A 26,482-nucleotide genomic window follows, 5' to 3' on the forward strand; every position below is an offset into this window, starting at 1 on the left:
TCTATTTTTTTCAGAACTACATAACAGGATGTGTTAACCCTTACAAACCAAGTGTTGCATCGATGCAACGCGCACATGTTCTACAAAACATTAAATAACTTTTGAGCTGTTTAGGGTAGATATGAGCTTTAAATTGTGTCTGAACAGTGAGATTATCCGCTTTCTGATGCAACTTGAATTGATGGTTTTAAGATAACCAGGCCTGATTTACAGTGCATGCAATTATGTGGTACAGGAACAGAAGCTTACTGGAAGGGAAGTTTCCGTGCATCGACTCCCAAGTTGGGAGGAGCGTGCAGCAATTCCGCACTTCCAAGTATCAAAATTGAGGTCACTGAGCTGTAATTCGCTGAGGAAGAAGTGTATCTGCACCAAACTTCACATGGAGCTCCGAAACACCTAAATGTAGCCTTTCACTTTTTTTTTGGGGGGGGGGGGGGGAATCCCTGGTTGACTATGGAGTTATTCAACAAAACACAAGCTTTTTTCTAAAATGTCAAATATTTGAAAGAAAGGATAGGCTCCCCTGACTCATATGATGATGTAAAATATATGACAGTGACTGAAAGAATATGCTCAGAATTACAAAAAATATTTAACTATGTCCAGGTGTTTCTCTATGTACGCTTTAGAGGGTTAAACCGCAAGTAAATTTATACCGTACATCTACATTAATAATGATGGGCAACAAACAGTGTTACAGAATTATCTATACACTTTATTTTCCCAGTATGACCAAACAAAACCGCTGAAAAAAGACAAGAAATATGGGGCTGCAAACAGGGCATCACTTATGACCGCATAATGCAACTGTGGAGGATATAAACACTTCCAAACCTGAGGTTAGAATAGAATACCTTTGTTGTCACTGCACAAATGTACAACAAAATTTAGTTCATCATAGGAGAGCAAAGCCACTGTGTATGCACACGCCGCCACTCTTGGGCACTGCAGCCCAAGGCTGTCCCATGTTAACCTTTAGTGTTATAAAAGCGAAATCTTATGAAGAGTTAAAAGGTAACGTAGAAGACAATCAATCAGAGGATGTGGTCAGAAATGCATCAGCCTTGTTCCCCTCTTAAAAAGACAAAACCAGCCACAATGAGCCCATGGTCTGAATACAAATACTGCATCAGAAGTCAAACGGAAACCAACAAGAAAAAGCCAGTAAGTCATCACTTGGTTATGCAACAAACTGCATTACAGTATATCCAACAGGACAGCCTACAATAAAAGGTACACTGATGATCACTCTTATTTCAATTTTTATACAATCATAAGATTAAGGCATCAAACTACAATCTTTACAGACACTGCTTTAGGGTGCTTTCACACCAACAGCAGTTGGTGCGCACTAAACAGTCCATTTGAACCAAAAGCTCTTAGTTCGGTTCGTTTTCGTCGGTGTGAAAACATCAATCGCACTCGGGTGCGCACTAAATCAAGCGGACCGAGACCTCCAAAAAGGGGTGGTCTTGGTCCGCTTGATTCCGCACCAAATGTCAACCTCTGGTGCGGTCCCTCTGGTGAGAACGCGAACCTGGACCAACTCAGGTCTAAACAAACTATTCGTTCGTTATAACATATTGAATTACAGCCTCTGCATTTGATTATTGTTATTATTTATTGTACGTTATTTATTATTATTATTGTTATTATGGGCGGCATGGTGGTGTAGTGGTTAGCGCTGTCGCCTCACAGCAAGAAGGTCTGGGTTCGAGCCCCGTGGCCGGCGAGGGCCTTTCTGTGCGGAGTTTGCATGTTGTCTGTATGGGTTTCCTCCGCTCTGGTTTCCTCCACAGTCCAAAGACATGCAGGTTAGGGTAACTGGTGACTCTAAATTGACCGTAGGTGTGAATGTGAGTGTGAATGGTTGTCTGTGTCTATGTGTCAGCCCTGTGATGACCTGGCAACTTGTCCAGGGTGTACCCCGCCTTTCGCCCATAGTCAGCTGGGATAGGCTCCAGCTTGCCTGCAACCCTGTAGAACAGGATAAAGCAGCTACAGATAATGAGATGAGATGAGATTATTGTTATTATTATTATTTAACAACAAAATGTTTAAACCCATTCCTGTGTTATTACAACATAGGCTACTGTTAAAACCAGTGTATAATACGCACATTTTTTCATTGAAAAGTGGATATAATGTAAAAGGCTGCTCACACTAAGAATAGTAACTATTTTAATAACTATAACTATAAAGATAATGATGTGAGCATCTACACAATGTGATCATTATAACGTCCTGTAAACAGCGGCATCAGGCACACGCGCGTGCTCCAGCTCTGTCAGCATTCTGTCAGTGGGAAATTCAGATTGCCCTGTATTAACCTACAGCATAACAGATTCTACAGTAAAAGCCGGCTGGCTTGTCAGGCTAACAGACTATAGCCTACCTTGTGGGTCTTTGGAAAGGTGCTTGTCTCATCATCAGCAGGACAGCATTGGTGAAAATAGCGCGTCTCCTCTGCCTGAAATGACTCGCTATACGCCTTCGGAGAATCCAGTATATCCGAAGATTGTTCTCCAGCTGCAGCCGCGACTCATTCCGGAACTGGATATTTTACCAGAAATGGGTAATGTTGACGATATAAAAAGCAAGGACCAGCGCAAGAAACAGTGTGCGAACGTGTCGCTCCATTGTGAAAGTCCAAATTGGCGCTTATTTCCACCGGAAGATGACGAAACGTCATTCAGACCAATCTGGTTCGTTTGCATGTGTGAACGCGGACCACATGCAGTCTGTATGCTACAATGTAACAAGTTTACTGCCTGGTGCGGACCAAATAATCGAACTAGCGGTGTGAAAACACCCTTAATGATCTTTATGTAATTACTGTATGTTTTGAATAACACTTCCTTTCAGGCAGTGTACAGGTTCTGACTAGCACTAATTTATTTATTAGACCTCTGGCCTTTCTTTCTTTCTTTATTAATTATTATAACCCTGATACAATGCTGTACCCCTGTGCTTCTAAACTCCCAGGCATCTATATTTTTGGTACTTCCTCTACTCGAATACATCCAATTCAACTCACTGAATAATAATCAGAGTTTCACAAGCAGATTGTGTTTGATCAGGGGTTCTCAAACTTTTCTATTTTAAGACCCATCTATTCATACTTGTAACGAGTCGGGGCCCATTAAAAAAGATCACCAATTATTTTGGCTCATCTATTCTATTAGAATCTAATAATCTATTGTAAAGTTTATTAATGGAATGCAACATCACTCCCTGTTACAGATGGGAGCCCAGGAATTAAATAAATGCAATAAAAACAAACTGTTTTTAATTATAGGTATTGTATTTAAAACTGTATGGATGTGCCAGAAGCCAACATAAAACCATGCATGCAGAGCATTCTCAGTCAAAAGAGATTAATGATCCAAAAAAAGTGGAGTCTGGACGATTAACCTGAGAACTTATTGCCATGTTTGTGTGCAGCGAACAAGCAAGTTATTAAAACCAAGAAGTACACTCAAAAGAAGTGGATATAGAAACCACTCAATGGGATAGGAAGTTTCACGGTTTGATCGATTTGAGCAGCCCAAAACGACACAAGCGTAGGGCACTTTAACGATGAGCAAGGCACCCCAACGATAGTAATGCTTTGAGAACAGTGAGCTCAGCTGACCACCACTTCATGTCTTGCATACCTAATGAGGTGGATGTGATGTCGGATGCAACCCAGCAATTGTACCCTACTAAAAATCAGCTTCAACTTGGAAAAAATTTACAGCCCACAAATGGGTTGCGACCCAGTGGTTGAAAAAAAAAAAAAAAAACTGTTAGAATATAGGAATCACAAATATTGCCTGCATGTATTTTGTGGCCACAAAGTACTTAACCCATGGCAATTGTTTTATTTCAAACTGAGACACAAGTCAATAGAATTAGACCATTAAGGTTACAGGAACCTAACCATAGAGATAAATGAAAATATTATACTTCAATCTTGAAATAATGGTATGATTCATAGATTATATATGAAGCTAAACACTTTGAATTCTCACACTGCAAAAAATGATATTTTAGCAAGTGGAAATATCTTGAAAATAGTTGAAATGATCTAGCATTTCCTATTAGAAGAATACAAAACACTAATTCTGAGATTATTAAACCTAGTTCTAGATCGCAACCAACTTATTCTAAGAATGTCTTATCAAGTAAAAATATCTGTCCATGCAGCAAGATAATTTCACTAGTATTAAGTAATTTTCTCCTCAAATTAGTTTTCAATTTTTTTGCAGTGCAGAAATGTGAGACAGGAAATTCCCCACCCGCCGCCACCTTTTTCACAGTCCCCCCCTCCCCCCGTCACCTCCTTTTTCACAGTTCCCCCCCCCGTTCTTACAAAAGCTGTTTCCTGGTGACGAAAACTACCACTTCACTGTTCTGCCTTGGCTTTATCTTCTGGCTATCCTGGGCTTCCTGATCAATGGATTATTGTCCACACTGGACCTCTGGTGGACTGAAAAGACCTCCACCATCATCTTCATTTTAAGCCGTGGCCTCTGACCTGATACTGTGCTGCAGCTTTCCTTTTAGGATGAGTTACTACACAATTTCATTGTACCCCACTGTGCAATGACAATAAAAGTCTATTCTATTCTACATACAAAGTTCCCAATGGAAAGCTGGTACTGTGGTCTGCGCAGCAATTCAGTTTCTCAGGTTTCATGTTTCTACATCAACATCCATTACAATACATGTTTCTTGCTATGGAACAGCATCAACCACTGTATTGTAGTACTACACAGCTGTGCTGCAGGCAGGTCCGAGTCTTTAAGCAGTGAAGAATGGTTAAGAAGGTTTACTTAGATCTTCATTATTTTAGGTCTGGGATTATTCTCTGCATGTGAAAGACGGTATGAGTGTGTTCAAGGCTTCAGAGGCCCGCAGTAACATCTTTATCTTTGTTATGACTTGCATGTTATGGGAGAGTTTTTTTTGTTATGAGAAGCCTGGAAGCAGCGAGAGGGTCTAGCACTCAGAGAGAACACCACCCGTGTACGAACGCTGAAGCGTCAATAAAACCTTCTCTCCATGTTTTGCACCTGCTTGCATCTTTATTGAAGGGGGAAAAGGAAACATTTAATTCACAATCTAACAGCATCCATGTCTCTGTTGACTCCTCTGCCTCGGCACCTGGATAGTGGGAATCACCTTTGTCATTGGCTCTATGGCATATAAAGCAGGCCTGTAATCTACAGGACAAGAACCAACTTCCTGCTTTGATCAGGTGAGTAATAAACCTGCTCAACTGAATAGACGGCACAGCATCGGCGTGGGAATAATCTTTATGCTGATCAGTTATGGGCTTTTGATCTTCCAATTACAAAAGCCTGTGTTTTCTCTCCCTCTTCCCCCCTCCCAAATCTGTCCCTCTGAGTTACATGTCGGTTCTGGGATCGAGATGCTGACCTCTTCTGGTCCTCGGACCTGCTTGATCCATCCTGGTGCCCTGTGTCTGGTTGGAGTCTCATCACATTGCTCCTGTGGAGGACGGCCCCACGTGGACAGTTGAAAGTCACACCTGGAGGACACTCTGGACTCTTACAGTAATGCTTTTATGGCTGAGGACGACAGCTGACTTGCTAACTTTAGGACTGCAGTTGTCATGAACAGTTTTGCACTCAAGTTTCCATCAATGAAGAGTTACATCATCAACGAAACTGTCTTCATGTTAAAACTGTTAATGTCATAGTCATGCTGTCTGTTGTTGCCCAAGCTTTTGAGTCTGGTTCCTCTCGAGGTTTCTTCCTCATGTCGTCTGAGGGAGTTTTTCCTTGCCACCGTCACCACAGGCTTGCTCATTGGGGATAGATTAGGGATAACATTAGCTCATGTTTTAAGTCGTTCAAATTCTGTAAAGCTGCTTTGCGACAATGTTTATTGTTAAAAGCGCTATACAAATAAACTTGACTTGACAAAAGTTGAACAGAAAGAGTTTGGTGGGTGCTGGATTTGGGATTGGCCTAAGAGTGCAGAGGTGGGAAGCAGACCACAAAATAAACCACAGCGTGTGGTGGTTTTGTTTGTGGTTTGCTTCCTGCCCTATCATGTGCAGAGGAACTGTCTGACAGCATCAAGAAAATAAAGACGATTGAAAGAAGCAGGAAGAACGCTGTCGAAAGACTTAGCTGTCATTTATAGCAGCACTCAGCTGCTGTCTGCATCCAGTTCTATACCTGGTGCTGTGATTGCCCTGATGCCGAGCCAAGTGCAACATCACAAACGATCCTAAACATGACATCTTCAAGAGCCAAGTCCCCCATGCACATACAAACCAACAACTCCACAGAAAATCTTAGCTAGGAGTGATGCATTAATTGTGTGCGTGTTCAGTACCAGTCAAAAGTTTGGAGAGACGCACTCATTCGTAAGTTTTTCTGTATTTTGACTCTTCTACATTTGGAGAGAAATACTGAAGACATCAAAATTATGAAATAACACATGGAACATTTATGGAATTATGTGGTAAACAAAAAAGTATTCAACCCCCCCCCCCAATGTTTAAAACATTCGATTGTTCAAAGTAGCCACCGTTTACCCTGATGACGCTTTGTACACTATTGGCGTTATCTTAACCAGCTTCATGAGGGAGTCACGTGGAATGCTTTTCAATTAACAGGTGTCTCGTCAAAAGTTAATTAGTGCAATTTCTTGCCTTATTAACATGCTCACGATCAAACAGTAAATAATAATAAAAATACAGTAAACAGGCCTATTCCACAACTGCAGTAATCCATATTATATCAAGAACCGCTCGACTAAGTAAAGAGAAACGACATCCATCATTACTTTAAGACATGAAGTGCCTTAATTAATAAAAATAAAGAAAAAACATTGAATTAGAAGGTGTGTGCAAACTTTTGACTGGCACTGTATGTATATGCATGGCGAAAAAATGTGATCTCAGTAACTGAAACCGAATAGTTGAAGATTGGCTATTATTTAAATTCCAACCTTGGTAATGAAGTTAGATTTTTCACTGTGTTGTCTACGTTTATATAGCCTGCATTAAACACCACCATAAGAACGCACGGGGCAAAGATGTGCTTGTTGTGTGTCTTTGCAACAGTAGTTTCACATGGTAGACCCACATCAATAACATGCGCGTTGCATAACTGCACAGCCTAGTGCAAGTGCAGGCGGATTCTCTGGGCACCACGGTTGTCTTTTCCCACGCCCTTATGAATTCTCCTTCACATCTTTTCTTGATCTCATGACATTTTCCATCAAGGACAAGGACAAGTGCTTAGCAAAAGATATAAGATGGACTACTGGAACACAGCCTGGAATTTTTTGGTTTTCAAACCATTAAGTGTCTGCTGTCTGCGAAAATGCCATCTGGTACCAACAACCAAGCCGTGGTCAAAGTTACTGAGATCAGGTTTTCTCAGTTCTAATGTTTGATGCAAACATTAGCTGATGTTCTTAATCTGTATCTGCATGGCACTGTGCTCCTGCCACATGACTGGCTACTGAGATACTTGTATCAAAAAGCAGGGGTACAGGTATTCCTAATAAAGTGGCTGGTAAATCCAATTATTTGGACAGTATTCTTATTCTTCAGTGCTATAGATAGTTTTCACATGATGTCACAGAGTCGGGGATTCCCTAGTGGCGGCCATCTTGGGGGTCCAGCTTACCGTACGGGTGACTGAGCACACATTGTAACGTGCGAGTACAAAGTCTTCAAAAGAACCCAAGCAGGCTATTTAAAGCTAGCAATGGTGCACACCTGTTGTATTCACGGCTGTCGTAATAGGTCAGATGATGAAGTCAAGCGGAGCTTTTATGGAATTCCCACTGTACAGGAGCACGAAGGCGAGCAAACAAACTCAGCATACAAAGGAGAAATCTATGGCTTGTGAGAATCAACCGCAAGGATTATCAGCCTTCCAAACACAGCAAAGTCTGCTCCGATCATTTTATAAGTGGTAAGTTGTTTAAATAAACAATCAATTGTGTTTAAGTTTGTTTTTGGAAACCAAAACATCATGTGAACAATCTCTGGAGAATGCCTAACTGGAACCGCTGAGTGTACGTTTACATTGTAATGTACACTTAATATCACTCGTTTGTCACGTTTCTATTTGAAACTTGTCACTTCACTCACGCAAGGGTCATTTTTGAAAAACATTTTAGGTCTATTCTGTATGATTTGATTTGTGTTTGGGATGCAAACAGCGCGCCTTTTGGCGGATGCCGCCTGAATCGCGCAGATCCGATTTTTTTTTTTTAAGGGGGGAGCGTTGGAGTGTCTGATTATAATTTCAAAGTAAATTCTGTATTAAAATTACTAAATAAGCAAATCTGTTACAGTCCATGAAACAGGAAGTATAAGGATGAGAAAAAAAACAGTTTAAATTGGAAAGCTGCGCACATTTGCGCAGCCCGAGTGGTGTGCAGGACTGCGCATATGTGCGCAGCTTTCCGATTTAAACTGTTTTTTTCTCATCCTTATACTTCCTGTTTCATGGACTGTAACAGATTTGCTTATTTAGTAATTTTAATACAGAATTTACTTTGAAATTATAATCAGACACTCCAATGCCCCCCCCCAAAAAAAAAAAATCGGATCTGTGCAATTCAGGCAGTATCCGCCAAAAGGCGCGCTGTGAATATATAAAGTTGTATATATCAGACAGCCTTTAAAGTTTGATGAAGTCAGTTTCAGGCTTTGGAGCAGGCTTTGGCAGTTTCAGGTTTTGGCAGCCCTGCACAGTCACTTGAAAATGCATCTTTGTCCACTTCGTAGGGGTCAATTCCCTCAATCAAGGCCAGTTTGGCTGCATACCGTTGTCGTGAGATGTCGTCCAATGTATCCATATACTTCCGTTTGCTTGATTTTGCCGACATTGATCTTTATTTTAGAAAACTGACTATATAATTATATAAATTCGTCCGAAATAACGTAGCCGGTAATGGCGATGGTCCTTTGTTTGCCCCACAATATGGCCGCTGGAGGGCGTTCCCCGGAATGCCGTGACGTCAGTGAAAACTATCTATAGGACTAAACATACAGGGTGGTGTTGCTTGCAGTGTGCTGCTTTGACCAGAAGAGGATGCAGAGCCTAATCTAGGAATTTGAAAATAGGGGACAGATCCCTCACTAGTTGTAGAAACAGGGAACAGAAAATATTAACATGAGTAAAAATATCCCTCATTTGTTCCAGTTAGTGGGGACAGAAAAATAAGTAATACATTGGTAGATATTTTCAAGAGTACATCTATAAACAGAACAGTTTTATTAATAAAACTAAATACATGCAACAAACATTCATATCAGATGTTAATCTATATAATATCATAATTATGGCACTATACATATCCTTTAATACAGTGATATGAAAACCATATCAGCAAACACTTATCCACAGTTTATAGTATTGCACAAACATTATGATCAGATCTGAACTTTAAAAATGTAAAGATTTTAGATCAAAAACTATATGAAGAATTATATACTGCAAAACCTTACAAATATGACTAGTTTTCTGTTATATACTAGGTTACTATTTTACTATATATATATATATATATATATATATATATATATATATATATATATACACTAGGTTACTGTTTTACTATAAATCATGTGACTAGCCTATTTTTTTTTTACCAATTTGACCACCAGTAGTATAATGTTGCATTTCAAATATGACTAGGTTAATATTACATCATTTGATATAGTTAAGTCTAAAATCCATGTAGTCTTGCCACTATTAATTAATAATATGAAAAATCTGACTTTCTGAATAAAATAAAATCACTATCAAATATTTAAAAATGCTATCATATTTGTTTTGTTCAGACCACCTTTCATGAAAGTGAAAAACATTAAACAATCTACCTATGTTTAAACTAGATTTTGACATAAATGACTGGAGATAATTTCAAAATTCAGACTTCCTAAAAAAAGTATATAATCTCTATCATTTACAATCTTACAGGATCTACAATTACACAAGAACAGATTAAATATATTTCATATTTTTAAATAAAACTTACATAATACCAAACATTATCAAACTAATTGTATATTGGCATTAGGAAAATAATATCAAATTCAAACTTCAAAAACCATTATCAATCACAATCAAATGACTTAGTATGTCTTCACACTGTCATATAATTACTCTAAGATCATATTTGTACACAAACTTATGTCTTATATATCAACTAAGCACCTTTACTATTTGAATATGATTAATAACATAATACTAAACTGAATTAAATAAATTACTCCCAAAAAAAAACTAGCATTCATGTAGAACTTATCTTTAAACTAGTTTTTGACATAGATGACGAGAGATAATCCCAAAATTCAGACTTCCTAAACAGTATATTATCATGATAATCTCTTATTTACAGTAATGTTACAGTACCTACCATTATACAAGAACAGATTAAATCTATTTCATAATATTTTGTATCGGGTTGTGTAATGTCGGCTGGATTAGTATCTGTCACTTCTGTGTCTTTGTTTTGTTTCCTTTTTTCGTCCAAAGGTCTTTCAACGTGACCACGCATTTTGACATTGTTATGTTTGGATGAGACAGAACGATATGCCATGTGCTTCTGGGTATTTTTAAAACACTTCACACGATTGATTGAGATACACTGTCTTCCGGTTCAGTGACCAATGATATAATAGTTCACAAAACTGTTTTACCCGCTAAATAAACCATTCGGAATACTTTGGTCCTTTCCGATATTTTCCGATTGGTGTGTAAACAACGCTATATTTACCGCAGTGCTTGCTAGCTGGTGCTGACAAATTGATGAGCACAAGATTCAGTAAAACGCGACTACACGCTCTCTACTTATAAACGTGTGACAAAATGAATAGATACGTGATATCACTCTCGTGCCCAAAGAGTGGATGTGCGATAGACAGATAAAAAAATGCGTATTATCGCTTATTACACGCCCTAGATTAGGCTCTGGGATGTATGATGGCTAGTAGACAATTGGTAGAGTTTGAGTGCTCGGGGGATGGCGCACTCATCCTTTGTAATGTGCATTTTTGTGAGCTGGCAATGTGGATATTTTATACCCTGGATTTAAGGTTACACTTCCTGAGTGTGCTCAGGAAGGAGCAACTTGACACGAACCTGCTGGTGACCTTCTACCGGTCAGCCATTGAGAGCCTGCTGACCTATGCTGTGTCAGTGTGGCACTCAAGCTGCACAGAAGCGGACAGAAAAAGACTGCAGAGGGTGACTAACACAGCACAAAAGATCATCGGCTGCCCTCTACCTCCTTTGTCCACCATCTACAACTCTCGGTGCCTAGGCAGGGTAAAGAGCATCATAAAAGACTATACACACCCTGGCTTCCACCTCTTCGACCTGTTGCCCTCTGGCAGGCGCTACAGAGCCATACCAGCCAAAACAAACAGACTCAGGGACAGTTTCTTTCCAAGAGCTGTCACAATACTTAACTCAAGTTTGCACTGAGGAACTGTCATGCTTGAACACCACTGACAAGGTCACCATCACCACAATGCTGCTAACCACTTGATCTCAAACTTAGTCTCTCCTTGTCAGACTGTAAACTCATATTTGCACTGTAAATGTCACAAGATAGTCATATTGGACTATCATGTCAAGGTCAGCTCATCTGTTTTTAGACATCCTCTTCCTTTGTCATTTTAAGTACTGTAAACTGTCATATTTGCACTGTTAATATCATAGCTATCTGTAAACTGTCTTACTGCACTATCATACCAAGTCAGATCATCTGTTTTTTAGTTGCCTACATACTGAAAATAGGCGTCTGTACATGCCAATGCTACCTCTATCACTTGATGCAGCTAGTCACTTTATTCTCAACCCTGTTACCGCTATGCACCTGTGTTCCTTCAGGGACTTGCACAAGTTTATGTATAGTTGTCAGTAGTTTTTTAGTAGTAGTTTTATATTAGTTTTATTGTACATATTTTCCGATGTTTATTTTAGTATTTATGTGTGCACTTTACGGTGAAGCTTTAAATCTCATTGTACTTGTATAATGACAATAAAGGCTTTCTATTCTATTCTACATAACTGAACAGGATTGAAATGGATTTAAAGAACATAACTGAAGTGGAATTACCTTCATCTCATCTCATCTCATTATCTGTAGCCGCTTTATCCTGTTCTACAGGGTCGCAGGCAAGCTGGAGCCTATCCCAGCTGACTACGGGCGAAAGGCGGGGTACACCCTGGACAAGTCGCCAGGTCATCACAGGGCTGACACATAGACACAGACAACCATTCACACTCTCATTCACACCTACGGTCAATTTAGAGTCACCAGTTAACCTAACCGCATGTCTTTGGACTGTGAGGGAAACCGGAGCACCCGGAGGAAACCCACGCGGACACGGGGAGAACATGCAAACTCCGCACAGAAAGGCCCTCGCCGGCCACGGGGCTCGAACCCGGACCTTCTTGCTGTGAGGCGACAGCGCTAACCACTACACCACCATGCTGCCCTTGGAATTACCTTTTAGCATAAAATGTTAAAGGTACACCACATGTGCCTTTCTATATGAAAGATACTTATTAAAGATACAAAAGATCTACAATTGCGGTACCACCACAGTCAAAAGGAATGGCACAGATAAGTACACTTTTTTCCCCCTCTGTGTGTGGATCTTTAGTATGGCTCCTGCTTTCCTTAGATCGTCGCCATCTTTTGGCTGCTCCCGTACGTTCAGGGTAATCACAGCAGATCTGTTCAGCATATTTGATTTGACAAAGGTTTTACACTGGATGCCCTTCCTGACACAACCCTCTTGGGACAAGCACTAAGTATGCACTGTCTTGTACAACCCCAGTGGCTGGGTATTTTACCTAATCTGCACATCTTGAACTGTGGGGGAAACTGGAGCACCTGGAGGAAACTCACGTAGACACGGGGAGAACATGCAAATTCCACACAGAAAGGCCCCCGTTGGCTGTGAGGTTCGAACCCGGAACCTTCTTGCTGTGAGGCAACAGTCCTAACCACTACACCACCGTGCCGCCCCCAGCACAGTGGTGTAATGGTTTCCTTCCTGTTTTCTTTAAAGCAGATAAGCAGAAACTTTATTTTTAAAGGGGAACAGAGGGCAATATATAGAGTAAATATAACAATAAAACACACATTAACGAACCTTATTCAAGACTTACAAAAGTTTTTTGTTCTAAGGTTGGAAAGTTATAGTGTTTTGAAAGTAGCTCGAGCAAACTATTTCCGCAGTTTGAACAGCCCACCATGATATTAATTTTATCCAATCAGAATGCACGTTCATTTTCTCTGTGTAACACTCATGACGTATGTATGTGCCCAGTTGTGTTGGCTCATTGAGGTTGGGAATAGCACGTGTGAATCGGAAAGTAGGATGAATTGTAAGTGATCGGCTACACAATGCCACAGTGTGTTGCTTTCGGGTGTAATAACAGGACCGATGGAAAGCATAACGATCCTCCAGACGTCTTTTCACTCGTTTCCACTGAAAAACACCAAGCGAGTTTGAGCTTTCTTCTCTTCTTTCGTCATCACCGGAGTTGAGAGTACCTCTCCTAGGTTCAAACTGGTACCCTTCTAAGCCATAGCCTGCTTGCAGTGTGTCTTGCGGGATCTCTTCGTATGATTCGACAGAGCTGTCGCTTTCACTTGATGCGCCCGACGCCATGATTACACGCTTCTCTCCTAGGGCAGTGGGTAGGGCTGACGTCACGGTCTTTTAAAAATGGCAACTCTTGTGCCGTTTAGCGTACCGACTATTATATTTACAATTACCAAGATATTTCGTTGTTTTCTAGTATATAAATTTCATAGAATACTTAAGAATACGTTACTTTGTCACATCAGCAACTGTATATATTATATTTGGTACCCCTTTAAATACATTTCTGAGTGGACAGTATCTCCATCCTTGACTCTTGTATGCTGCATAATTGGGAATAAAAAAATTTTTAATTTTTGAGAGTTAAAAATCAACCGCTAAGTTGGCATTCGAGCTGCCCCGCTGAGCCAGCCAGCCCTGAGTGTGTGACGTCACAGCGGTAACCACCGAGGCCTTTTACAGCTATAGACCAAAGTCATATAAATAAAAATGTATGGTGAAAGTAAGAAATACCGTTACCGACTTGCTCAACTAAGACTGATTTGACTTCACTGATTGTGGGTTGACTCTCATTAAAACAGGATAGGTGTTATAACTTATGCAACATACATGTACATGCATGCATTTTCACTGATGAAACGTAAAAGGCTAATTAAATAATCAGATGAACTGAGACAATCACATTCTGAAGCAAATTAAATAATCTTATACCGGTAACTTAAACACAATACAAGTTACAGTGGGGCAAAAAAGTATTTAGTCAGTCACCAATTGTGAAAGTTCTCCCACTTAAAAAGATGAGAGAGGCCTGTAATTTTCATCATAGGTACACTTCAACTATGAGAGACAGAATGAGAAAAAAAATCCAGAAAATCACATTGTCTGATTTTTAAAGAATTTATTTGCAAATGATGGTGGAAAATATGTATTTGGTCAATAACAAAAGTTCATCTCAATACTTTGTTATATACCCTTTGTTGGCAATGACAGAGGTCAAACGTTTTCTGTAAGTCTTCACAAGGTTTTCACACACTGTTGCTGGTATTTTGGCCCATTCCTCCATGCAGATCTCCTCTAGAGCAGTGATGTTTTGGGGCTGTCGCTGGGCAACACGGACTTTCAACTCCCTCCAAAGATTTTCTATGGGGTTGAGATCTGGAGACTGGCTAGGCCACTCCAGGACCTTGAAATGCTTCTTACGAAGCCACTCCTTCGTTGCCCGGGCGGTGTGTTTGGGATCACTGTCATGCTGAAAGACCCAGCCACGTTTCATCTTCAATGCCCTTGCTGATGGAAGGAGGTTTTCACTCAAGATCTCACGATACATGGCCCCATTCATTCTTTCCTTTACACGGATCAGTCGTCCTGGTCCCTTTGCAGAAAAACAGCCCCAAAGCATGATGTTTCCACCCCCATGCTTCACAGTAGGTATGGTTTTCTTTGGATGCAACTCAGCATTCTTTCTCCTCCAAACACGACAAGTTGAGTTTTTACCAAAAAGTTCTATTTTGGTTTCATCTGACCATATGACATTCTCCCAATCCTCTTCTGGATCATCCAAATGCTCTCTAGCAAACTTCAGACGGGCCTGGACATGTACTGGCTTAAGCAGGGGGACACGTCTGGCACTGCAGGATTTGAGTCCCTGGCGGCGTAGTGTGTTACTGATGGTAGCCTTTGTTACTTTGGTCCCAGCTCTCTGCAGGTCATTCACTAGGTCCCCCCGTGTGGTTCTGGGATTTTTGCTCACCGTTCTTGTGATCATTTTGACCCCACGGGGTGAGATCTTGTGTGGAGCCCCAGATCAAGGGACATTATCAGTGGTCTTGTATGTCTTCCATTTTCTAATAATTGCTCCCACAGTTGATTTCTTCACACCAAGCTGCTTACCTATTGCAGATTCAGTCTTCCCAGCCTGGTGCAGGTCTACAATTTTGTTTCTGGTATCCTTTGACAGCTCTTTGGTCTTGGCCATAGTGGAGTTTGGAGTGTGACTGTTTGAGGTTGTGGACAGGTGTCTTTTATACTGATAAGTTCAAACAGGTGCCATTAATACAGGTAACGAGTGGAGGACAGAGGAGCCTCTTAAAGAAGTTGTTACAGGTCTGTGAGAGCCAGAAATCTGGCTTGTTTGCAGGTGACCAAATACTTATTTTACCGAGGAATTTACCAATTAATTCATTAAAAATCCTACAATGTGATTTCCTGGATTCTTTCCCCCCATTCTGTCTCTCATAGTTGAAGTGTACCTATGATGAAAATTACAGGCCTCTCTCATCTTTTTAAGTGGGAGAACTTGCACAATTGGATGCTGACTAAATACTTTTTTGCACCACTGTACATGTATTAATCTAAATGCAGGTAAACAACGTGTCGTTTTTGTATCCAAATGAGAGTCAGAGCTTACCCGTCTATGTTCTCGCTTCTTGAAGGCCGATCTCGTGGCTGATTGTTTTGAAACAATCTGACTTTCAGTTGTTCGTTCAGTTCTCTGTTCATTCACTTCTTCCACATAAGGGTGAGATGGCAGCAATATCCAGCGCAGAAATCAGACGGCTGCTCCACTCATTCTCCATTTTCTCCATACTGAGTACTCCGCCATTACTGCTTGGCTCAGGCAATTACTAAAACCTGGGACGGGACGTTACCGGTTTTAGCAACAACTGTGGGGAGGCCACTGCCCGAGCGATAAGTCATGTCCTGTTCCGTCCCGGGTTTTACCAACAACCCTCAGCTCACACTCCGGGAGAACTGGTGCAACTGAACTTGCTTTCCTTTTTAAAAAAATAAATAAATAAAATAAATAATTTCCTTTTCTTGTAGTAGTTTTATTTAATTGTTGATGCTGCACCCTCTTTCAATACGGGCTTATAGCCAACGCTCCTCAACAGGTCAGAGGTCTTGTACGAGTCTTCAGTAAAATGTGCAGAGCAGAGGAGAGACCACTCCGTCGGCACCCAATGTGCCCGTGAACTTCTCGCAAAACGCGTCCAAATCGTTGCAGTTTGAACATTCTTGGGCCGTGAATGCAACGTAAATGCACCTTCTGTCGTGTTGCTGCACCCGCCAGCAACACATCTACGTGGCATGGCGATAAATTAGCTCAAAATGGAGGATCGGAGTTGCAGTCAGCTCTGTGTTTTAGTATAGCGGAAATGGCGATGAGACCGATAGCCTTCCTGCTGTGACGTTGCGGACGTCAAGGTCATTCACTCAGACTGCTACCTATATGCATCACTTTAAATCGTAAAAATTACTAGATTAGATTTATTGTTAACGCTTCAAACTATTCCTGTGCCATTCTTGAGGTCTCAAGGCATTTATAAACCAAAGTGAGGCCATGGCTCTGCGTATCTGCTTTAAGTACATAATATGGCACAGCACAAGGAGTATACAACTGATTAGAAGCGTCTGATTTTAATTTATTGAGAATAATGCTTAAAATAGATTTCAGACAACTGCTTATAACTGATACCATAGGTGCTAAAGAAGGCAACCGGACTTGAACCCTTTTGGATGAGAAGTGAAACGTCTTCAAGAATTTCAAGCAAGTCCCGTTGCCTTCTTTAGCACCTATGGTTTTACTATGACCTGGATGACTGAGAACCTTCACAGACATGCCTGTAACTGATCTATTCTTCATTCATTTAAAAAATAAAATAAAAAAAGAGAGAGAGATTGACAGTGATGTACTTGGATGAACTTTAGTGTCTCGTTGGTGTAATGGGAATGAAACTGAGGAACCTACATTATTGCACAAATATATAAACTTTTTTCCTTTTTATAGCTGACGTGTACGAGTGATTGTTACTAATGTGTAGTGGTCTGGGGAAAGCATTCACATGGTCAAATTCTGACATTTTCTACTACTTTCCTGACCTGAAATCAGAGGCGCAAAAAATGTTACACAACATACGGTATGGGCGGCACGGTGGTGTAGTGGTTAGCGCTGTCGCCTCACAGCAAGAAGGTCCTGGGTTCGAGCCCCGGGGCCAGCGAGGGCCTTTCTGTGTGGAGTTTGCATGTTCTCCCCGTGTCCGCGTGGGTTTCCTCCGGGTGCTCCGGTTTCCCCCACAGTCCAAAGACATGCAGGTTAGGTTAACTGGTGACTCTAAATTGACCGTAGGTGTGAATGCGAGTGTGAATGGTTGTCTGTGTCTATGTGTCAGCCCTGTGATGACCTGGCGACTTGTCCAGGGTGTACCCCGCCTTTCGCCCATAGTCAGCTGGGATAGGCTCCAGCTTGCCTGCGACCCTGTAGAAGGATAAAGCGGCTAGAGATAATGAGATGAGATGAACATACGTTATGACTTGCATTGGTGCATGATGTGAAGGGGGGCACCAAAACAATGGTGAAAATATACACGTACAAGATATGAGTTTGTTTTATCATTTAAAATAGGTATATGCTATATTATATTAACATATATGGACAAGACAGGCCATTTCATTATGGCTGTGGTCCCATAACCATCAAAGACAACTGCAAGAGGAGAAAGCATGTGAAAGAATTAGAGAAAAATTGTGTATGTGGACAAAAGACTGCAGGTAGGCTGGAAAATACCACTTCCATGTAAACCCTGCGAGGGAAGATGGAAGTTGACATTTTCTAGTTAAATAGACTAGTCAACGTTAGGTAGGCTAACAATTTTATGAGACATGGGAAAAGACTGAACAGCCTGAAGTCCAGCCTGTCTTGCTAAGTTCTCGAAATAATCCAGCCTACCAATCGTATTTAGCCACAGGTTCACTCAACCCTCAGTTACATAATGAATGTATGACAGAAAACTGGTCACACAGTCATTTCCACACAAAGCTTGGCATTTAACAATGTGGATGTGAGCAGAGGCCACGATCAACTCTCACATCAACTCTCACTTCATGTACAAGTTGAGTCAGCGCAGTAAGTCTGGTTGAGAAAAGGATTATTAGACCATATATTCTGACTGGAATCTAAGCATATGCAGCCACATATCACAACAATTTGCACCGTATGGCAAAATACTACGTTTTGTATAACTGTTTTGTATAAAAATATATTATATTTTGACTGATGATGACTGTCATATCCCTAACATAGGCTAAATAGGTATTTTCTGATTTATGAGGTTAACAGGGTTTTTTTTGACATAAAAGATTACTTTACCTTTCACTTTGAGATGGCCTATTTGTTAAGCTAGGCTACTGGTGACAACTACAAATAAAATTAAGCAGTTAAAAAGCAATGAGTAGGCTAACCAATCTGCAGTGGGATGGGTTAGATGCTTATTTAGTCATCTACTTTGTCAGCTGTCAGATCTCAGAAATGGCACATCCGGCTCTGTTACAAAACCTCTACACATCCTATTAAGTCTCTTAAGGCATCCACGGTGGTGGAGGACAAGCATGCGCTCTCTCAGCTCATGCTTGCCTCACTCTGTGAGATGGCTCCAGGCCGGTTTGTGGAGCTGAAGGCTGAACACCGCTGGCACCTGGCTCTGACTGATCTGAAACATCAGTAAAATGAGGAAATAAAGAAACTCCAAAACTGCATAATTTTTGGTGGAGACTGAGATCTTACCATTTTTTCCTTCAACCTACAAGATTTGTGATACAGTATAAACTACTGTACAACTCTATTTCCAATAAAGTTGGGACTATGTAAAATGTACCGGTAAATAAAAACAGAATGCAAGTTATGGAAACCCTAGATTTCATTGGAAATCGTACAAAGACAACATATCAAATGTTGAAACTGAGAAATTTTATTCTTTTGTGAAAAAATATGCTCATTTTGAAATTGATGCCAGCGACATGCTTCAAAAAAGTTGGTACAGGGGCATGTTCACCACTGTGTTGCACCACCACTTTTTTTTTTCCCCCTGGGTAGACACTCTGTAAATGTTTGGGAAATGAAGAGACCAGCTGCTATAGTTTTGAAAAAGCCAAATGTCTCATTCTTGCCTGATATGGGATAAGAGCTGCTCAACAATTTGGGGTCTCCTTTGTCATATTTTGCATTTCATAAAGTTTTCAATGGGAGACAGGTTTGGACAGTAGGTAGGCCAATTTAGGTCCCAGACTCTTACTACAGAGCCATGCAGAAAGTGGTTTGGCATCATCTTGCTGAAAGAAGGAAGGCCTTCCTTGAAAACTGTGTCATCTGGATGGCAGCATGTTGCGCCAATTCCTGTTAATATCATTCAGCATTAAATGATGCCTTTCCAGATGTACAAGCTCCCATGTCACATGCACTAATGCACCTTCATACCATCACAGATGCTGGCTTTTGAACTGTGCACTGATAAGCCGGATAGTCCCTCTCTTCTTTAGCCTGGAGAACGCGGCGTCCATGATTTATAAAAGGAATTTCCCACTTTGCCTCAGTCCATTGTAAAAGAGCTCGGGCCCAAAGGTGATGGTGGCGTTTCTAGATACTGTTTATACGTATATGGTTTTAACTGGCATCTGTGGATGCAGTAATGAACTGTTTTCACAGACGGTTTTCTGAAGTGTGCCTGAGCCCATACAGTAATTTCCACTACAGAATCATATCTGTTTTTAATGCGGTGGCACGTATGGGCCCGAAGATCATGGACATCCAATGCGTACAGAGCTTCCTTCAGATTCTATGAATCTTTGAAATGATTATGTAACGTACATGTGATCCCCAAATTCTTTGCAATTTTACACTGAAGAACATGGCCTTAAATGGTTGCACTACTTGCCCACGCAGACTTTTACAGAGCGGTGAACCCCTCCTCATCTTTACTTCTGAGAGACTCCGCCTCTCTGGGATGCTCTTTTGATACCCAATCATGTTACAGACTTGCTGACAATTAACCAAATTAGTTTTTTTTCCCCAGCATTACACAACTTTTCCAGTCTTCTGTTGCTCCAGTCCCAACTTTTTTGCTATTAAAAAAATTAAATATTTAAATTAAAAATGAGTATATTTTTCAAAAAACAATAAAGATTTCTCAGTTTCAACATCTGATGTGCTGTATTTGTATTATGTTCAATGAAATGTACGGTTTGCATGATTTGCAAATCATTGCATTCTGTTTTTATTTACATGTCAACTTTTTTGGAAATAGGGTTGTATTAGATTGTATACAGCATAGGCTATACACATCACGGATGTACAAATTTAATATTAAAACATCAGCAGAGTTTGATTGTTGATGGCAACACCGTTGACCACAGAAGTGATTTCTTTCCATAAAGCATTTTTCTGACTACCTACAATGCTACTTTTCAGGCCTCCGAATAGAAATAATTTGTTCAATTGGACTTGAGATGTTAAAGCTTCTTTTTTGGGGAGGAGAAATTTCTCTTCTTGGCCATGTTACAGTGGTGCTTGAAAGTTAATGAACCATTTAGAATTTTCTATATTTCTGCATAAATATGACCTAAAACATCATCAGATTTTCACACAAGTCCTAAAAGTAGATAAAAAGAACCCAGTTAAACAAATGAGACAAAAATATTATACTTGGTCATTTACGTATTGATGAAAATGATCAATATTACATATCTATGAGTGGCAGAAGTACGTGAACCTTTGCTTTCAGTATCTGGTGGGACCCCCTTGTGCAGCAATAACTGCAACTAAACGTTTCCGGTAACTGTTGATCAGTCCTGCACACCGGCTTGGAGGAATTTTAGCCCATTCCTCCGTACAGAACAGCTTCAACTCTGGGATGTTGGTGGGTTTCCTCACATGAACTGCTCGCTTCCACAACATTTCGACTGGATTAAGGTCAGGACTTTGACTTGGCCATTCCAAAACATTAACTTTATTCTTCTTTAACCATTCTTTGGTAGAACGACTTGTGTACTTAGGGTCGTTGTCTTGCTGCATGACCCACCTTCTCTTGAGATTCAGTTCATGGACAGATGTCCTGACATTTTCCTTTAGAATTCGCTGGTATAATTCAGAATTCATTGTTCCATCAATGATGGCAAGCCGTCCTGGCCCAGATGCAGCAAAACAGGCCCAAACCATGATACCACCACCACCACCATGTTTTACAGATGGGATAAGGTTCTTATGCTGGAATGCAGTGTTTTCCTTTCTCCAAAACATAACGCTTCTCATTTAAACCAAAAAGTTCTATTTTGGTCTCATCCATCCACAAAACATTTTCCAATAGCCTTCTGGCTTGTCCATGTGGAGAGCAGTGGCTTTCTCCTTGCAACCCTGCCATGCACACCATTGTTGTTCAGTGTTCTCCTGATGATGGACTCATGAACATTAACATTAGCCAATGTGAAAGAGGCCTTCAGTTGCTTAGAAATTACCCTGGGGTCCTTTGTGACCTTGCCGACTATTACATGCCTTGCTCTTGGAGTGATCTTTGTTGGTCGACCACTCCTGGGGAGGGTAACAATGGTCTCGAATTTCCTCCATTTGTACACAATCTGTCTGACTGCGGATTGGTGGAGTCCAAACTCTTTAGAGATGGTTTTGTAACCTTTTCCAGCCTGATGAGCATCAACAATGCTTTTTCTGAGGTCCTCAGAAATCTCCTTTGTTCGTGCCATGATACACTTCCACAAACATGTGTTGTGAAGATCAGACTTTGATAAATCCCTGTTCTTTAAATAAAACAGGGTGCCCACTCACACCTGATTGTCATCCCATTGATTGAAAACACCTGACTGTAATTTCACCTTCAAATTAACTGCTAATCCTAGAGGTTCACATACTTTTGCCACTCACAGATATTTAATATTGGATCATTTTCCTCAATAAATAAATGAACAAGTCTAATATTTGTCTCATTTGTTTAACTGGGTTCTCTTTATCTACTTTTAGGACTTGCATGAAAATCTGTTGTTGTTTTAGGGATACAGTATTTATGCAGAAATGTAGAAAATTCTAAAGGGTTCACAAACTTTCAAGCACCACTGTAGGCCTCTCCATGTTGTAAAATCTCAGGGCACGGCCTCCAAATCAAGAATATTTGGGGGTGTGATTATTGAATTGACAAATGGTATTCAGCTGCCAAATTCATCAATGCCGATCATTGCTACGCTGCAATTGGCGAGATATGAATGTTTCATGAATCACATATGAACCCTGTTATATGATAATTTCTGTACTCAGATCTGTGCTGATTTTTGTTAGATTGATAAATGAGGGCCTTTCTGTTTATGCTAATCAGTTGTTAACTTGTGCTACTGATGTTATAGACCAGACCTGGGCATTTTACGGCCCGCGGGCCACATCCGGCCCTTTGGTTCATTCTGACCGGCCCGCGTAAGGTTAATTAGAAATTACAAAATAAACGTATTTTCTAATTTTACCTCACGCATGGACTGAATGTGCATTGCTTTTATTTTGAAGTTGTGTTCAACAAAAATGCAATGCGCGCGACATGAACATGACATGAAATCTCACGAAACCTAATCCCGCGATAACTACTTCCGTAATTTGTCCAGACCAACCACAAACTTGTACGTCATCCTTCAAACGGTCCAGCCAATCACATAGTGTGACGTCACCAGCAGGCGCCGGAGCCCGAGCCAATCTGTAGATCTGATACCTACACCGAATGGACTGATGATCATCTGTCAGCTGTGCTTTGCATCTCCACCTCAGACATTCAACCTGACTTTGATGCACTCGTTAAAGACCAACAGAGACTAGATTTCTCTCACTGAACAAATAAAAAACACCAAATGAGGTGATTAGACTACAAATGTGGGTATCATTATTATAATATGATGTATATTGTTTGATATTTGGAGTAGAAAGACAATATTGTGATGTCTTTATTGTGTTTTGGGGTGAATGTGACTGAAAAAAAAATGGTACAAACGTTCACATTTTGTTAACCATTGTTTTGGGAAATTTGATTGAATAAATGACATTTTTTGTAAGGCAACCTCGTTTTTTCCATACTCTTACCAGTCTTAGCAGCTTGTAAAAACAATGATATTTATTGCTTTATATAAAGAAATACAATTAATATTATGCAGAATTTAGTTCAGCCTTATGGTCCGGCCCTCCACAAAATTCTGTTTCTCATGTGGCCCCATGGAAAAAATAATTGCCCACCCCTGTTATAGACAGTCAACCAGTTTATCAACCAACATTAACTTTTCCCATATAGTTAACATTACCATTTAACTGCATCATCCTATTTCTCCTGATAAGAACACCAAGATGACCTTCCTAAACACACTCGCACCAAACATGATATAGTAGACAGCTCTTTTGATTACCGTTTCACTGAGCAAATGGAACAAATGCTTTTCTGTTTATGGTTAAACTGAAAGATATAGTTGGAGGATCATATTTCTTTCACATTAGGTGACAGTTCATCAGTTTCATTAGCCTACGTCAAGTTTATTTGTATAGTGCTTTTAACAGCAGACATTGTCACAAAGCAGCTTTACAGAAAATGAAAGACTTTAAACATGAACTAATGTTAACCCTAATGAACAAGCCTGAGGTGACAGTAGCAAGGAAAAACTCCCTCAGACAACATGAGGAAGAAACCTTGAGAGGAACCAGACTCCAAAGGGAACCACTCCTCATCTGGGTAATAACAGATAACGTGATTATAAAAAACTCACTTCTACATCTATGTCCTATATAGTCACAAAAGTTAAACTGTGTAACCAGGAAATTCATTAGTTTTAGCATGAAGTCTATTTTGCTGAAGTGATCAATGGCTCATTGATGGAGACTTGAGTGCAAAACTGTTCATGACAACTGCAGTCCTAAAGTTATCATGGAAATTGCAGTTCTCATCCATCATAGCAAAACTAAGTGTCCAGAGCCATCTTCCAAATGCAACTTTCGACTGTCCATATGGGGCCGTCCTCCACAGGAACGAAGTGATGAGACTCCAGCCAGACGCAGAGCATCTGGATGGATCACACAGGTCCGAGGAGCAGAAGAGGTCAGCATTACTGGTGTCTCAGGATCGACATGTAACTTGACAGAGACGGACAGAAGGAAGAGAAGGCTGCCTTCTGACAGCCAAATGAGGTGGGTTGAGTATTTGAGGTTAGATGTTGATCTGTACGCTACTGCAGTTTGAAAGGAATGGGTTGTGTAGCCAAGGTTGGAAGACACACTTGGATGATAACCCAAACAAACTTGGTAAAATTACTGTAATATTGTTATTCCTTGTAGGATTTGTTCTCCCCATACAAATACTCTTGTATAGACATGGATTTTTAAATCAGGAAATAATATTGTTCAATCTAAATGGCAATCCCATGTCGTCTATGGAATTCAAGCAAATAAACAGGTCTTTGCTTTTTGTACACATGGCTCCCGCATGATGTTCTGACAATACTGAAATCTGACTATTCTGGGGCCAGGGGGTGAGCGCCAATGTTGCATACCCCTCAAGAAATTGGTAACTGTGTCCCTGTCTGAAACGAGTGTCTTATTTGTACAGGTCTCAACCACAAGTAAACTTGCAGTATTTTAAAGTCTGGTAGCACACAAAAGTTAAGAGAGACACAACTGCATTTAAATACTTCCAATTCCACAGAAAAATGCCTCACCTATCTCTACACTTACAGCTATAGAAACGAGTGCTCTGAGAGCACAATATCCCCCGCTGGCAACTATGCCATAACTCTGGTAAAATGCAACTAAATTGAATGAAATTGCAATGTGTGTATTACCGACATAACAAAGAATCCTGTCAAGTTTCGTGAAATTCCTCCAAAAACTGTGAGAGGAGTTGATTTCAGAAGGTGAGTACCCTTCCTGGGAAGGAAGACATCGCCACGACACAATCCCCCTTTGGGCCTTTTGGCCAGCGGGGGATAAAAAATTAAGAGACCACTCTTGATGGTCAACATTAAAAGTGGTCTCAATTTTTCCCCATTGCTGTATATCTATAGATAGGAAAACACTGACAAAAATAATTTAAAAATGAAGGTTTACAACAGGAAATCATTCACATCAGTCTCTGTCTTATCGTCTGAGGTAAACATCAGCTACAGAATTTAAAAATGAGCCTCACTGTCGCTCTTCACTGCACTGATTTCTGCTCATGCTAACAATTGTGGAAATAACTGCTGATTAATTCAGCAAGTACTGTGGGCCACGTTTCTTGTGACTAACATTTTTATTAGTTCATTTAAACATTTTAAAACTTTGTCTGCTGTCATCTGTACAGTGTGGAAATACTTTTCCCCATTTTAATGAGGTGCTGGCACAGGAGTACTGTGGACATTGTATCTGAATCCTATTACGGCATTAGAGTTGTTATTTCTGCCTCGGTGATGTCGCGTGCATTCCTGCTCATGTAAGAGATCACACAGCCTGATGTTAATCGTGATAATTTTTTATTTCATTGACTTGAGTGGTCATTAATTTGTATTGCAAATTATTGTTGACGATATATTGTTACATGGGGGCGGAACGGTGGTGTAGTGGTTAGCACTGTCGCCTCACAGCAAGAAGGTCCGGGGTTCGAGCCCAGCGGCCGGCGAGGGCCTTTCTGTGTGGAGTTTGCATGTTCTCTGCGTGGGTTTCCTCCGGGTGCTCCGGTTTCCCCCACAGTCCAAAGACATGCAGGTTAGGCTAACTGGTGGCTCTAAATTGACCGTAATAATAATAATACATTTTATTTATAAGCGCCTTTCAAGGTACCCAAGGACACTGAACAGTAAAACAATAAAAAGCAAAACAATAAGATAAGAACAATAATAAAAATCATGAGAAATCAATAATGATAACGTTATTAAAAATCCGAGAGAAAAGGCCAAGCTAAAAAGATGTGCTTTTAGCTGTTTTTTGAAAGTGGACAGTGTTGAGCATTGGCGCAACGCTAGTGGCAAGGCATTCCACAGCTTAGGGCCATTAACACTGAAAGCCCTGTCACCCATAGAGCAGAGCCGAGAGTAAGG

General features: G+C 40.5%; 1 protein-coding gene across 11 annotated transcripts in view; it reads right to left on the reverse strand.

The window, feature by feature from the left end:
* Positions 1-26,482, reverse strand: part of caska (calcium/calmodulin-dependent serine protein kinase a) — a 425,905-nt gene that overhangs the window by 77,105 nt on the left and 322,318 nt on the right. The gene's annotated exons all lie outside the window — the stretch shown is intronic.

The sequence above is a fragment of the Neoarius graeffei genome, chromosome 9 (genome assembly GCF_027579695.1).
Source record: "Neoarius graeffei isolate fNeoGra1 chromosome 9, fNeoGra1.pri, whole genome shotgun sequence".
Lineage (NCBI taxonomy): Eukaryota > Metazoa > Chordata > Actinopteri > Siluriformes > Ariidae > Neoarius > Neoarius graeffei.